The sequence below is a fragment of the Sinocyclocheilus grahami genome, unplaced genomic scaffold, assembly GCF_001515645.1.
Source record: "Sinocyclocheilus grahami isolate Dianchi unplaced genomic scaffold, SAMN03320097.WGS_v1.1 scaffold1511.1, whole genome shotgun sequence".
Taxonomy (NCBI): domain Eukaryota; kingdom Metazoa; phylum Chordata; class Actinopteri; order Cypriniformes; family Cyprinidae; genus Sinocyclocheilus; species Sinocyclocheilus grahami.
This window is the reverse complement of record NW_015506690.1, coordinates 214,593-227,942: the sequence shown is the minus strand read 5'-3', so window position 1 is coordinate 227,942 and position 13,350 is coordinate 214,593. Positions and strand designations below refer to the sequence as shown.

Genomic DNA, 13,350 nt, shown 5'->3' with positions numbered 1-13,350 from the left:
GCCACTGGGTACCTTCCTTGGGCCAGTTGCGCGGACCTTACAGAGGAAACCTTTGTTCTTGACTCAGGGCTTGGTGCTGGGAGCTCCTTGTCACCGCGTAATGCTAGCGACGGATGCGCCCCTCAATGGTTGAGGAGCGCTCATGAGTGGCCGCTCGGCCCATGGTCTGTGGAGCGGCCACCATCTCACGTGGCAACTGCCTGGAGATGCTGGCCGTGTTTCTAGCAAAGTTGAAACACGTTCTCTCGGACCTAAGAGTTCGCCATGTGTCGGTGCGCACAGGCGACACAGCAGCGGTCTCTTATATCAACCACCAGGGAGGTCTGTGTTCACGCCCCTTTTACAGGTAGGCGCACCAGATCCTTGTGTGGTCCCAGGGCAAACTCCTCTCGCTGAGAGCAGTTCACATTCCTGGCCTTCTCATTATGGGAGCAGACATCCTGTTGAGGCAGGGGCCGAGGCCCGGTGTACAGAGAGTTTTGGCCAGGCTCAGGTGGGCCTGACTGCGACTCGAGAGACATCGCACATCTCTCTGACTCCACTGCCATGGTACAGACGTGGCTGAGGCTTCGTCTGTACGCCTTTCCCCCGACGGATGCGCCCCTCAATGGTTGAGGAGCGCTCATGAGTGGCCGCTCGGCCCATGGTCTGTGGAGCGGCCACCATCTCACGTGGCAACTGCCTGGAGATGCTGGCCGTGTTTCTAGCAAAGTTGAAACACGTTCTCTCGGACCTAAGAGTTCGCCATGTGTCGGTGCGCACAGGCGACACAGCAGCGGTCTCTTATATCAACCACCAGGGAGGTCTGTGTTCACGCCCCTTTTACAGGTAGGCGCACCAGATCCTTGTGTGGTCCCAGGGCAAACTCCTCTCGCTGAGAGCAGTTCACATTCCTGGCCTTCTCATTATGGGAGCAGACATCCTGTTGAGGCAGGGGCCGAGGCCCGGTGTACAGAGAGTTTTGGCCAGGCTCAGGTGGGCCTGACTGCGACTCGAGAGACATCGCACATCTCTCTGACTCCACTGCCATGGTACAGACGTGGCTGAGGCTTCGTCTGTACGCCTTTCCCCCGATCGCTCTGCTCCCGGGAGTTCTGGAGAGAGTGCGCCAGGACGGGGCCCGTCTACTGCTAGTAGCCCCATTCTGGCCGGGTCGAGTATGGTTCTCGGACCTGATTTCTCTCCTCTACGGCTCTCCATGGGAGATTCCCATCAGGAAAGATCTCCTTTCTCAGGCGGAGGGTACGATCGTCCACCCCCGCCCGGAGCTGTGAAAGTTGTGGGTGTGGCCCCTGAGGGGGCACAGCTCATAGCTTCCGGTCTCTCAACCGAGGTTGTTGAGACAATCCTCCAATCCAGAGCTCCCTCAACGAGGAAACTTTTCACTTTTTCACTTCTTGGACCCACTCCACCCTGAAGGTCTACGTGGCGGCCAACCTCGCCCCTCTAGGTGGCCAGTCAGTGGGCAGACACCCCCTAGTTACACGTTTTCTCCACCGTGCGCTGAGGCCTCTGGTACGATCTCGTGTCCCTCCGTGGGACCTGTCTGTTGTGCTAGTAGCTCTGTAGGTCTCCCTTGGAGCCTATCCAGGAAATCTCGGATTGCCACCTCAAGCTATCAAGACTACTTTTCTTCTGGCGATATCTTCTCTCAAGAGAGTTGGGGATCTGCAGGCCCTCTCAGTGACCCCTTCCTATCTCGACTTTGCGCCCAGTCTGGCCAAAGCGTTTCTGTACCCTCGAGCGGGGTATGTTCCTAAGGTCCCCTCCTCTACACCACGGCCTGTCGTACTCCAGTCCTTCAGTCCTCCTCCCTTCAGGGAGCCAGACCAGCAGAAGCTTAATTGTATATGTCCAGTGCGAGCACTGGATGCATACGTCAACAGAGCTGCCCTGTGGAGAAGGGCGGACCAACTGCTTGTTTGCTATGGTCCCCCTAAGAGTGGTCTCCCAGCTACAAAACAGACCCTCAGTCGGTGGATAGTAGATGCCATCTCTATCGCTTATGAGTCCTCTGATCTCCCTTCGCCTCTAGGGGTCAAGGCTCACTCTACGAGAAGTGTGGCGGCCTCCAAGGCCTTCTTGGCAGGTGTCTCTATGCAGGACATCTGCAATGCTGCGGGATGGTCCACACCCCTAACCTTTGTCAGGTTCCTAGATATGCGAGCCACTCCGGGCTCTTCTGTTCTCTCCCCCTAGCTGTGCAAGCTTCCACACTAGGCAGAGATTTGAAAGTCTGGCGGCATGGGCATACTCGTTCCCAAAGCGTTCTCCGACGCAGCTCGAGTTCCTGAAGAGGAACCTCTCAGGTTACGCATGTAACCATGCTTCCTCTAGGGAACGAGACGCTGCGTCGCAGGGCCATACTTACGGCATCTCTGCCAGCTCTTGCGTCACTCCTAGAAGCCGACGCCGGTTTCACCATACGTGCTTTTAAGCTTCCTGTTCATTACGTCTCGCCCATCCATTGCACTGATTACACACGTGATTCAGAGCCGGTCATGCTGAAGGGCGTTCCCAAAGCTTTCTCGGTCTCGTTCCCTCGAGGAAGCATGGTTACATGCGTAACCTGAGACGTTTTTCACCTTATTGGAGGCTGCACAACAGTCATTAAGATTAAATGTATCAAAGAAGCAGTCGTTTATTGCTAAAATCATTAATTAAAAAAATCATTAGTTAAAACCTAGATATTAATTCAGTACTTGACTATTGATCATTTATCTTTAACATTTATTTATTCTCTTTAACAAAGTTGTTTTCTTAACATGCCAGCCAGTTAACTTCCTCATAAAGTTGAAGTCAAGTTTAAGTGAACTTTTAGTAATATCAAAGCTGTAACTAAATCAGCATACTATCATCTCAAAAACATTGCAAGAATTAGAGGTTTTGTTTCCAGTCAAGACTTGGAGAAACTTGTTCATGCCTTTATCACCAGCAGGGTGGACTATTGTAATGGTCTCCTCACCGGCCTTCCCAAGAAGACCATTAGACAGCTGCAGCTCATCCAGAACGCTGCTGCCAGAATTCTGACTAGAACCAGAAAATCTGAGCATATCACACCAGTCCTCAGGTCCTTACACTGGCTTCCAGTTACATTTAGGATTGATTTTAAAGTACTTTTACTCATTTATAAATCACTCAATGGCCTAGGACCTAAATACATAGCAGATATGCTCACTGAATATAAACCGAACAGACCACTCAGATCATTAGGATCGAGTCAGTTAGAAATACCAAGGGTTCACACAAAACAAGGGAAATCTGCTTTTAGCTATTTTGCTGCCCGCAGTTGGAATCAGCTTCCAGAAGAGATCAGATGTGCTAAAACATTAGTCACATTTAAATGCAGACTCAAAACTCATCTGTTTAGCTGTGCATTTATTGAATGAGCACTGTGCGATGTCCGAACTGATTGCACTATATTATATGTATAATCGTCTTCTTAAATTCATTTTAAACCTCTTAAATCAAATTAAAAAATAATAATAATTTTCAAAGTTTTTAAATTCCTTGTTTTATTGTTGTGATTATTGTTTTTATTTTATTTTATGTAAAGCACTTTGAATTACCATTGTGTATGAAATGTGCTATACAAATAAACTTGCCTTGCCTTACCTTGCCTTAAGATGTTTTGTGAACAGCCCCAGGTGTGTACAATCCGGTCAAATCCTTTTTATTCTGTTTGTATGCTGGAAGTGGGCACATGACAGCAAGTCATGTGTAATGGTCCACAGTGATGAAATAACAATATATGCATGCATTCACATTAGATTATAGATAGTATATAAACAGACACACAAAATAAATACTTAATGTAGTGCAGTGGCACAAACTCTGGCCCTCCAAACTGGAGATGAATATTCCTTTTCTTGACATATTGATCTGTGGTGCTCATGTGGGTGATACGTGCCTGGCTTATGTCTTATTCTTCATCAATAATTTCTGTACTTTGTATCTCAGTCAGAGCTGTAGTGTTTGTAGAATGGTTGTGATGTGCATAATATAACTATGTTCCATTGTAACGCTGTGCAAAAACTGCATTTGACACTGGCGTTGTAATGTAAGCAAGTCTGTTTCTGAAGGGTCTGGTGGCACAAATTAATCTTTTTTGAATGTTTCAAAGCAACAACATTTTAATATAAATTTGCCCAGATTGGGACAATATTTTCTGCATTGCCTGACATGCTGTGAATAGCTTCAGCTGTGCCTCCATATGTGGATGCATGTGGGCCTGCACCACATGCCTATTTTTTTTTTATTAATGAAGGCTGATGGGGGGCCCAGTGCATTGGGCAGAGCAATGCTGAATACATGCAACAATGTGTCACCTTCTCAGAAATAAAGAATGATATAACTGATATATTTATTTATTTTTTCATTGTTTTCAACCAGTTTTAGTTCCTTATCTGATGTACATCTGAGAGAAATACGTCAGACACGCATTCCAAAGATTCTATTTATTATAAGCACAGATCGTCTTATTAAAGTGGAGGAGATCTAGTAAAGTTACTTTGAATGGTTATAGCATTATCAAGATTCTTTTTAGCAAAGTGGTTTAAAATAAATTGAGCAGAATCGCTTACAATATAATACAATTGCTTTGAGCCTCTACAGTTTTATATCAATCTAAGAGATATAGCCATTTGTGGGTGTGGCCCCTGAGGGGGCACAGCTCATAGCTTCCGGTCTCTCAACCGAGGTTGTTGAGACAATCCTCCAATCCAGAGCTCCCTCAACGAGGAAACTTTTCACTTTTTCACTTCTTGGACCCACTCCACCCTGAAGGTCTACGTGGCGGCCAACCTCGCCCCTCTAGGTGGCCAGTCAGTGGGCAGACACCCCCTAGTTACACGTTTTCTCCACCGTGCGCTGAGGCCTCTGGTACGATCTCGTGTCCCTCCGTGGGACCTGTCTGTTGTGCTAGTAGCTCTGTAGGTCTCCCTTGGAGCCTATCCAGGAAATCTCGGATTGCCACCTCAAGCTATCAAGACTACTTTTCTTCTGGCGATATCTTCTCTCAAGAGAGTTGGGGATCTGCAGGCCCTCTCAGTGACCCCTTCCTATCTCGACTTTGCGCCCAGTCTGGCCAAAGCGTTTCTGTACCCTCGAGCGGGGTATGTTCCTAAGGTCCCCTCCTCTACACCACGGCCTGTCGTACTCCAGTCCTTCAGTCCTCCTCCCTTCAGGGAGCCAGACCAGCAGAAGCTTAATTGTATATGTCCAGTGCGAGCACTGGATGCATACGTCAACAGAGCTGCCCTGTGGAGAAGGGCGGACCAACTGCTTGTTTGCTATGGTCCCCCTAAGAGTGGTCTCCCAGCTACAAAACAGACCCTCAGTCGGTGGATAGTAGATGCCATCTCTATCGCTTATGAGTCCTCTGATCTCCCTTCGCCTCTAGGGGTCAAGGCTCACTCTACGAGAAGTGTGGCGGCCTCCAAGGCCTTCTTGGCAGGTGTCTCTATGCAGGACATCTGCAATGCTGCGGGATGGTCCACACCCCTAACCTTTGTCAGGTTCCTAGATATGCGAGCCACTCCGGGCTCTTCTGTTCTCTCCCCCTAGCTGTGCAAGCTTCCACACTAGGCAGAGATTTGAAAGTCTGGCGGCATGGGCATACTCGTTCCCAAAGCGTTCTCCGACGCAGCTCGAGTTCCTGAAGAGGAACCTCTCAGGTTACGCATGTAACCATGCTTCCTCTAGGGAACGAGACGCTGCGTCGCAGGGCCATACTTACGGCATCTCTGCCAGCTCTTGCGTCACTCCTAGAAGCCGACGCCGGTTTCACCATACGTGCTTTTAAGCTTCCTGTTCATTACGTCTCGCCCATCCATTGCACTGATTACACACGTGATTCAGAGCCGGTCATGCTGAAGGGCGTTCCCAAAGCTTTCTCGGTCTCGTTCCCTCGAGGAAGCATGGTTACATGCGTAACCTGAGACGTTTTTCACCTTATTGGAGGCTGCACAACAGTCATTAAGATTAAATGTATCAAAGAAGCAGTCGTTTATTGCTAAAATCATTAATTAAAAAAATCATTAGTTAAAACCTAGATATTAATTCAGTACTTGACTATTGATCATTTATCTTTAACATTTATTTATTCTCTTTAACAAAGTTGTTTTCTTAACATGCCAGCCAGTTAACTTCCTCATAAAGTTGAAGTCAAGTTTAAGTGAACTTTTAGTAATATCAAAGCTGTAACTAAATCAGTACCATTGTGCATGAAATGTGCTATACAAATAAACTTGCCTTGCCTAATATTACTTATTTATAACACAGCTTATGCTTTGTTAAATATGGAGCTGTTTTATTCAAAAGACATACTAAAGATGATCATAACCGATGTCCATCACAAATGCAGATTGATATGTAAATGTTTTTTATTTTTCTTCTTCTTCTCACCAACATTCTTAAATTAAAATTTAATAAAATCCAACAATAAAAACAACTAGCTTAGCTGACTACTTTAAATGTTCATAGATATTTCCATCAGTTTGTACTGCTGTTAACGATTTATATATATATATATATATATATATATATATACACACTGAACAATTATAAACGCAACACTTTTGTTTTTGCCCACATTTTTCATGTGCTAAACTCAAAGATCTAAGACATATATATATATATATATATACACACACACACACAGAGTGAGAGAGAGAGAAAATGGAGGTAGGAGGGTGCGGAGCCTGTGGATGGTCTATATGCAAGCATCAATGTCTTGAACTTGATGATAATGCGGTGCTGTCCTCTGCTGGTATAACAAGATGATACAGCAAAACGATATTGTAATAAAACTAATTTCAGAAGCAGTTGTAGAAACTCAAATGAACAACTTTTATATCTTAAATAAAGGAAAAGAAAAAAGGTGTATATTAATGCTGAAGAAAACATTTTGAATTGTGAAGTCATCTGTAACTAGAAGTAACTTTGCAAATACATGTCAGTCATTAGTGTATTTGTTGACTGTCTGCTACCACTACAAATGGCTGTTGCCACAAATAGTGCCCTATTTAAGGGTATGGGGCGATTTCAGACATAGGCTCGAAGACCCAACAAGGGTGTGTCAGACAAAGGTGACCTAGCAAAATGTGCAGTGTTGACCTCCAAGGCTTAAGGAACGCAGTTGACAACCACTGCTTTAAATCAGGAGTGCCCAGTCTAACTCTCAGAAGGCCAGTGTCCTATAGACTTCAGCTACAACCTGTTCCAATGCACCTGCCTACACGTTTCTAGTAATCCTGAATACCTTGATTAGCTGGCTCAGGTGTATTTAATTAGGGTTGGAGCTAAACTCTGCTGGATATTGACCCTCTAATAGCAGGATTGGGCACCCTTGCTGTAAATTAAGAAATGTAAATAAAAATGCTTATTTGCAGTACCCTGTCTTATACTATGGGTAGAACGACACAGAATGTTAAAACAACTATTCTAACACAATACTATTAGCATCATGAACTAGCAAAGCAACCAAAGATACATAAAGCGACTCTGACATCAAGTGACCCAGTGCTTCTCAAACCTGTCCTTTATTTATTGGGGGAGGGCTTTAAGTTTAGTCAACTCAAATAGGCCTATCCAAGTTTTTCAGTGTTGATAGCAGGAGGACACAGTATTGTACCACAAGAGGACAACATATTCTGTTTTATTAAGGCAGAGGAGTCCTTGGATAAACTATATTGTTGTTTAGAGCAATTTCATTTACCAAAAAATAAACCAAACCAAGCCAAAACAAACAGAAAAAGCACCAGATATATAAGATAAATTGACAGTATTGACGTTTCTATGGAAAACCCTGTTATCTAATGAGGAGATGGGGTAGCTTTTGTTTCTTATTCTACACCCTCCTGTTTCCTTGATAACAGTTATATATATATATATATATATATATATATATACACACTGAACAATTATAAACGCAACACTTTTGTTTTTGCCCACATTTTTCATGTGCTAAACTCAAAGATCTAAGACATATATATATATATATATATATACACACACACACACAGAGTGAGAGAGAGAGAAAATGGAGGTAGGAGGGTGCGGAGCCTGTGGATGGTCTATATGCAAGCATCAATGTCTTGAACTTGATGATAATGCGGTGCTGTCCTCTGCTGGTATAACAAGATGATACAGCAAAACGATATTGTAATAAAACTAATTTCAGAAGCAGTTGTAGAAACTCAAATGAACAACTTTTATATCTTAAATAAAGGAAAAGAAAAAAGGTGTATATTAATGCTGAAGAAAACATTTTGAATTGTGAAGTCATCTGTAACTAGAAGTAACTTTGCAAATACATGTCAGTCATTAGTGTATTTGTTGACTGTCTGCTACCACTACAAATGGCTGTTGCCACAAATAGTGCCCTATTTAAGGGTATGGGGCGATTTCAGACATAGGCTCGAAGACCCAACAAGGGTGTGTCAGACAAAGGTGACCTAGCAAAATGTGCAGTGTTGACCTCCAAGGCTTAAGGAACGCAGTTGACAACCACTGCTTTAAATCAGGAGTGCCCAGTCTAACTCTCAGAAGGCCAGTGTCCTATAGACTTCAGCTACAACCTGTTCCAATGCACCTGCCTACACGTTTCTAGTAATCCTGAATACCTTGATTAGCTGGCTCAGGTGTATTTAATTAGGGTTGGAGCTAAACTCTGCTGGATATTGACCCTCTAATAGCAGGATTGGGCACCCTTGCTGTAAATTAAGAAATGTAAATAAAAATGCTTATTTGCAGTACCCTGTCTTATACTATGGGTAGAACGACACAGAATGTTAAAACAACTATTCTAACACAATACTATTAGCATCATGAACTAGCAAAGCAACCAAAGATACATAAAGCGACTCTGACATCAAGTGACCCAGTGCTTCTCAAACCTGTCCTTTATTTATTGGGGGAGGGCTTTAAGTTTAGTCAACTCAAATAGGCCTATCCAAGTTTTTCAGTGTTGATAGCAGGAGGACACAGTATTGTACCACAAGAGGACAACATATTCTGTTTTATTAAGGCAGAGGAGTCCTTGGATAAACTATATTGTTGTTTAGAGCAATTTCATTTACCAAAAAATAAACCAAACCAAGCCAAAACAAACAGAAAAAGCACCAGATATATAAGATAAATTGACAGTATTGACGTTTCTATGGAAAACCCTGTTATCTAATGAGGAGATGGGGTAGCTTTTGTTTCTTATTCTACACCCTCCTGTTTCCTTGATAACAGTTAGCAGTGGCATCACTGACAAGCCCACGATGCATATATATAGTCAAACATGCAAATTAATATGTAAATAAATAAATAAGAGAATAAGAATAGAGAAACTTAGAGCCCTGTTTGCATAACTCCAGGGATTCAGATAAAAACCATGTATATTCTAATGTTATATGTAGTATAGGCCTACATATATTACATTATGAAGATCAAGAGGAGCAGCCCCTTCCACAGTTTTTCACCAGATATATATACAGAAGCTGGTTTTTTAAAGCATAACAATCCATTAAAATAAAAGGTACCAATTATTTTCATCTTTAAACATAAAGAGCAAGTGCAAAAATTAGTGTGATCCTCCAATTATCAGAGATGTGCACATCTTGCGAAACATGACTATTCCGTAAGATACGGTTGAACCTTAACAAATAAAATCCATAAAAACCTAATTGATCACAGTCATTCATCATTCAGCAATTCTGTAAGTGTCACATCCTTACCCAACACTAACGTCCGAATTTCAGAAAGAGGAGTTCTGAGTTTTGACAGTGTGTGAGTCACGGATGGAAGTCCTGTGAATGGGGCGTGATCTGAGCTCAGGCACATTTGTAGCTCATTACACATCTGCAGAAGGGATGTTCCCTAAGCTCAGGGCCAGACTATAAGTTTTTAGGTCCTGAATGAACAGTTAGTTCAAGAGGAGAGAAGGTCAAAGAAGGAGTGAATAAACCTGGGTAAAGATTTGTCCGATTGAATAGGCATGTTAATATCAGCCGATTAATTTAATTCTATACTATTTATATGAATATTTATTTACATTTTTTTGCTTTTATATATTATACATTATATAGAATATGTACATTATATACATTCATTTAATTTACATAGTGCAATATTGGTCAATATTTAGACTAAAGCATTACATCACTGAGATTACAAGGTATATTGGCCTTCCATTGTTTGTTTGATGATGATGATGATGACAAATTAATTATCATTTTTATTGACCATTTATCCCCCCCTGTTTCTAGCATTTTCATAATAAAATGAATATCAAGCCAGTATTAAGGAGATTTGGCTCTCTGGTTCGGGCCATTCTCACATTTCTCTTTGCTCTCCTGGTACTTGGGGTGATGTTATGGGCATACATCGATGGTTTCCAGATAGCCACATCTCCATATAACATCATTTCATTTGGTTTCTATGGAGTGCTGCTCAGCCTCCACGTCCTAATTCAGAGCTTTTTTGCCTTTGTGGAGCATAGACGCATGAATGCAAGACGCAAACTATGCTCTTACACAAAAACCATCGGCTTTACTTTATCAGCCTATCAGGAGGACCCTGCTTATCTCTGTGAGTGCCTTCAGTCAGTACGGGCTCTGCAGTACCCATCTGAGCTGCTACACATCATCATGGTGGTGGACGGGAACTCAGAAGTTGACCGCTACATGGAGATGTTCCGTGAGGTCTTTGCAGACCAGGATCCTGGCTGTTATATATGGCAAAACAACTATCACTCTTGGAACCCCACTGCCTATGAAAAGGATGCAGCTGAAGCTGATCGACCAGAAGCAGACGATGGAGTTGTGTTTGAAGACCCTCAGTGCTTAGAGGTTGAAGAACTCATCAGGACCAAGAAGTGTGTGTGCATCATGCAAAAATGGGGAGGAAAGAGGGAAGTGATGTACACAGCATTCAAGGCACTAGGATCCTCTGTAGATTATATACAGGTTAGTAATACTGACAAGTACACAAGTTTAAGTACAAATTTGAGCATTGCATTTTAGAGAAAATGGCAACGTGTGTATGTAAGAAAAATTTCATACAAGGAATAATCAATTTTCATTCTGCTGTTTAATCAGGTATGTGACTCGGACACAAAATTAGACCCCCTGGCCACAGTTGAGCTTTGCAAGGTGCTGGAAAGCAACCAGAAATACGGTGCCGTGGGTGGCGATGTGATGATCCTTAACCTTAAAGACTCCTATATCCGCTTCATGAGCAACCTGCGCTACTGGATGGCGTTTAACATTGAGAGGTCCTGCCAGTCCTCCTTTGACTGCGTCTCCTGTATCAGCGGCCCCTTAGGTAATACAGAAACTAAACAAGCTAAAGTTTGCATTAAATCAAAACTGAGCCTATGTACTAAATGCATATGTCTGGTCTCATACTGAATGAGTCATCTGTGCAGCTTTTTTAATCAAAACATATTTAATCCAATAACTTGCATTGCCTCTGAAACAAAATGACTTTTCAACGGATGTCACTACAGGCTATTACTTATACTACCCAAGCAGGCTTATTTCAGTGGTTACTCTGATCTGAGTTTTAACATTTTGTCTGTAGGAATAACTGAGTATCATGATCTTTGCTTCAGGTCTTTATAGGAATGACCTGCTGCAGCAGTTTCTGGAATCCTGGTACAACCAGAAGTTTCTTGGCACCCACTGTACTTTCGGGGATGATCGTCATCTCACCAATCGAATGCTAAGCATGGGCTATGCTACAAAGTAAGTAGTAACAGTATGATTCACAATTGATTATTTACAAGCTAAATGAGCAGCTGTCCATCTTTTGGCAGAAAGGTTCAACTTGAGCACCGTTTGGCACAATACCATTACAAACCATTCACAGCCTAGTATAACAGGATTGTCTGTAGTGACAAGAGAGTCATCATAATAATATCAACATATTATTATGGCAAACAGAACGGATAAGAAAGTTCAAACAAATTCATATTGATAATGAATAAATGTGCTTGCGAACTTTAGCTTTCTGTATGATGTGATGAACCCGATCTCTATGTCAGTATGAGAGAACAACTATTTTATGAGGTGGCAATTTCATTGATTTGTATGATGTGATTCATACGGAAATAAGCATGACGGTCCACCCCATACCTATCCATCAGTAGGGCATAAGCAGATTGAACATAAATGTATTAATGAGATAATAGATAATAACTCTATTTTGAAAGTTGTAAAAATTATGTGATCTCTAATGGTAATGGCAGAAAGAACCAATTGGTCAAATGGTGGAAAATAGTCTGACACCATAAGACTGCATTTATACCATATAAATCATGAGGTCCTTTTCCTGTCAACTACTTATAAATTATAATTAATTTCAAACAGGCATGTTTTGACAGTTTGTTTCTTTAAGGTACACTGCCCGTTCTAAGTGCTACACGGAGACTCCTGCCCAGTTTCTGCGCTGGCTCAATCAGCAGACGCGTTGGACCAAATCCTACTTCCGTGAATGGCTCTATAATGCTATGTGGTGGCACAAGCATCACCTGTGGATGACCTACGAATCCATTGTGTCAGGCATCTTTCCTTTTTTTGTCACTGCCACCATTATCAAGCTCTTCTGGACAGGCACTCTGTGGGACATTTTGTGGGTCTTGTGCTGCATCCAACTGATTGGTCTGGTAAAGGCAGCCTATGCCTGCATCCTACGACAGAAAGCAGTGATGCTGTTCATGTCCTTATACTCTGCCCTCTATAATGACCAGCCTCCTGCCTGCCAAATACTTTGCCATTATCACCATGAACAAAAGCAGCTGGGGGACATCGGGCCGTCGTAAAATGGTGGGGAATTATATCCCCCTGGCACCTCTATCAGTGTGGGCTGCCATTTTGTTGGGAGGCCTGGTGTACGCCATCTACAGGGAAAGCAATAAGGACTGGACAACAGATGGAAAGAAAGAGGAGATCATGTTTTTAATATTAGGAGCTACAGCTTACGTGTTTTACTGGCTCGTAATGATCTGCCTCTATTGGATGTGGTTTCGGAGATTATTCCGAAAACGCACAGAGTTACACTGTGAATGTATAGGACAATTATTTAGGCACATTTTTTTATTTATTTAAGAACACTTCTTTTTAAAAATGGTTTACATGCAATTTTATTTATAGACTGTTTTTAAACTTGATATTTTATTAGATTTTTTTAGTATTGCGCATAATTTATGATGTCCACTAAGTATTCAGAGACCAGAAATGACGTGGAAGCGACCAGTCTTTATGAAATATAATGAATACATGAAATGTGCAGAAAGCAATCATACAGAGTCAACATTGATGCTATAGGTTTTTAAATTGAACAAATATAGCATTGAACCTA

At 42.5% G+C, this 13,350-nt stretch overlaps 1 pseudogene; it reads left to right on the top strand.

Moving 5' to 3' along the window:
• The first annotated feature begins 10,271 nt into the window (after positions 1 to 10,271).
• Positions 10,272 to 13,054, top strand: LOC107570833 (hyaluronan synthase 1-like; annotated as a pseudogene).
• The last annotated feature ends 296 nt before the right edge of the window (positions 13,055 to 13,350 follow it).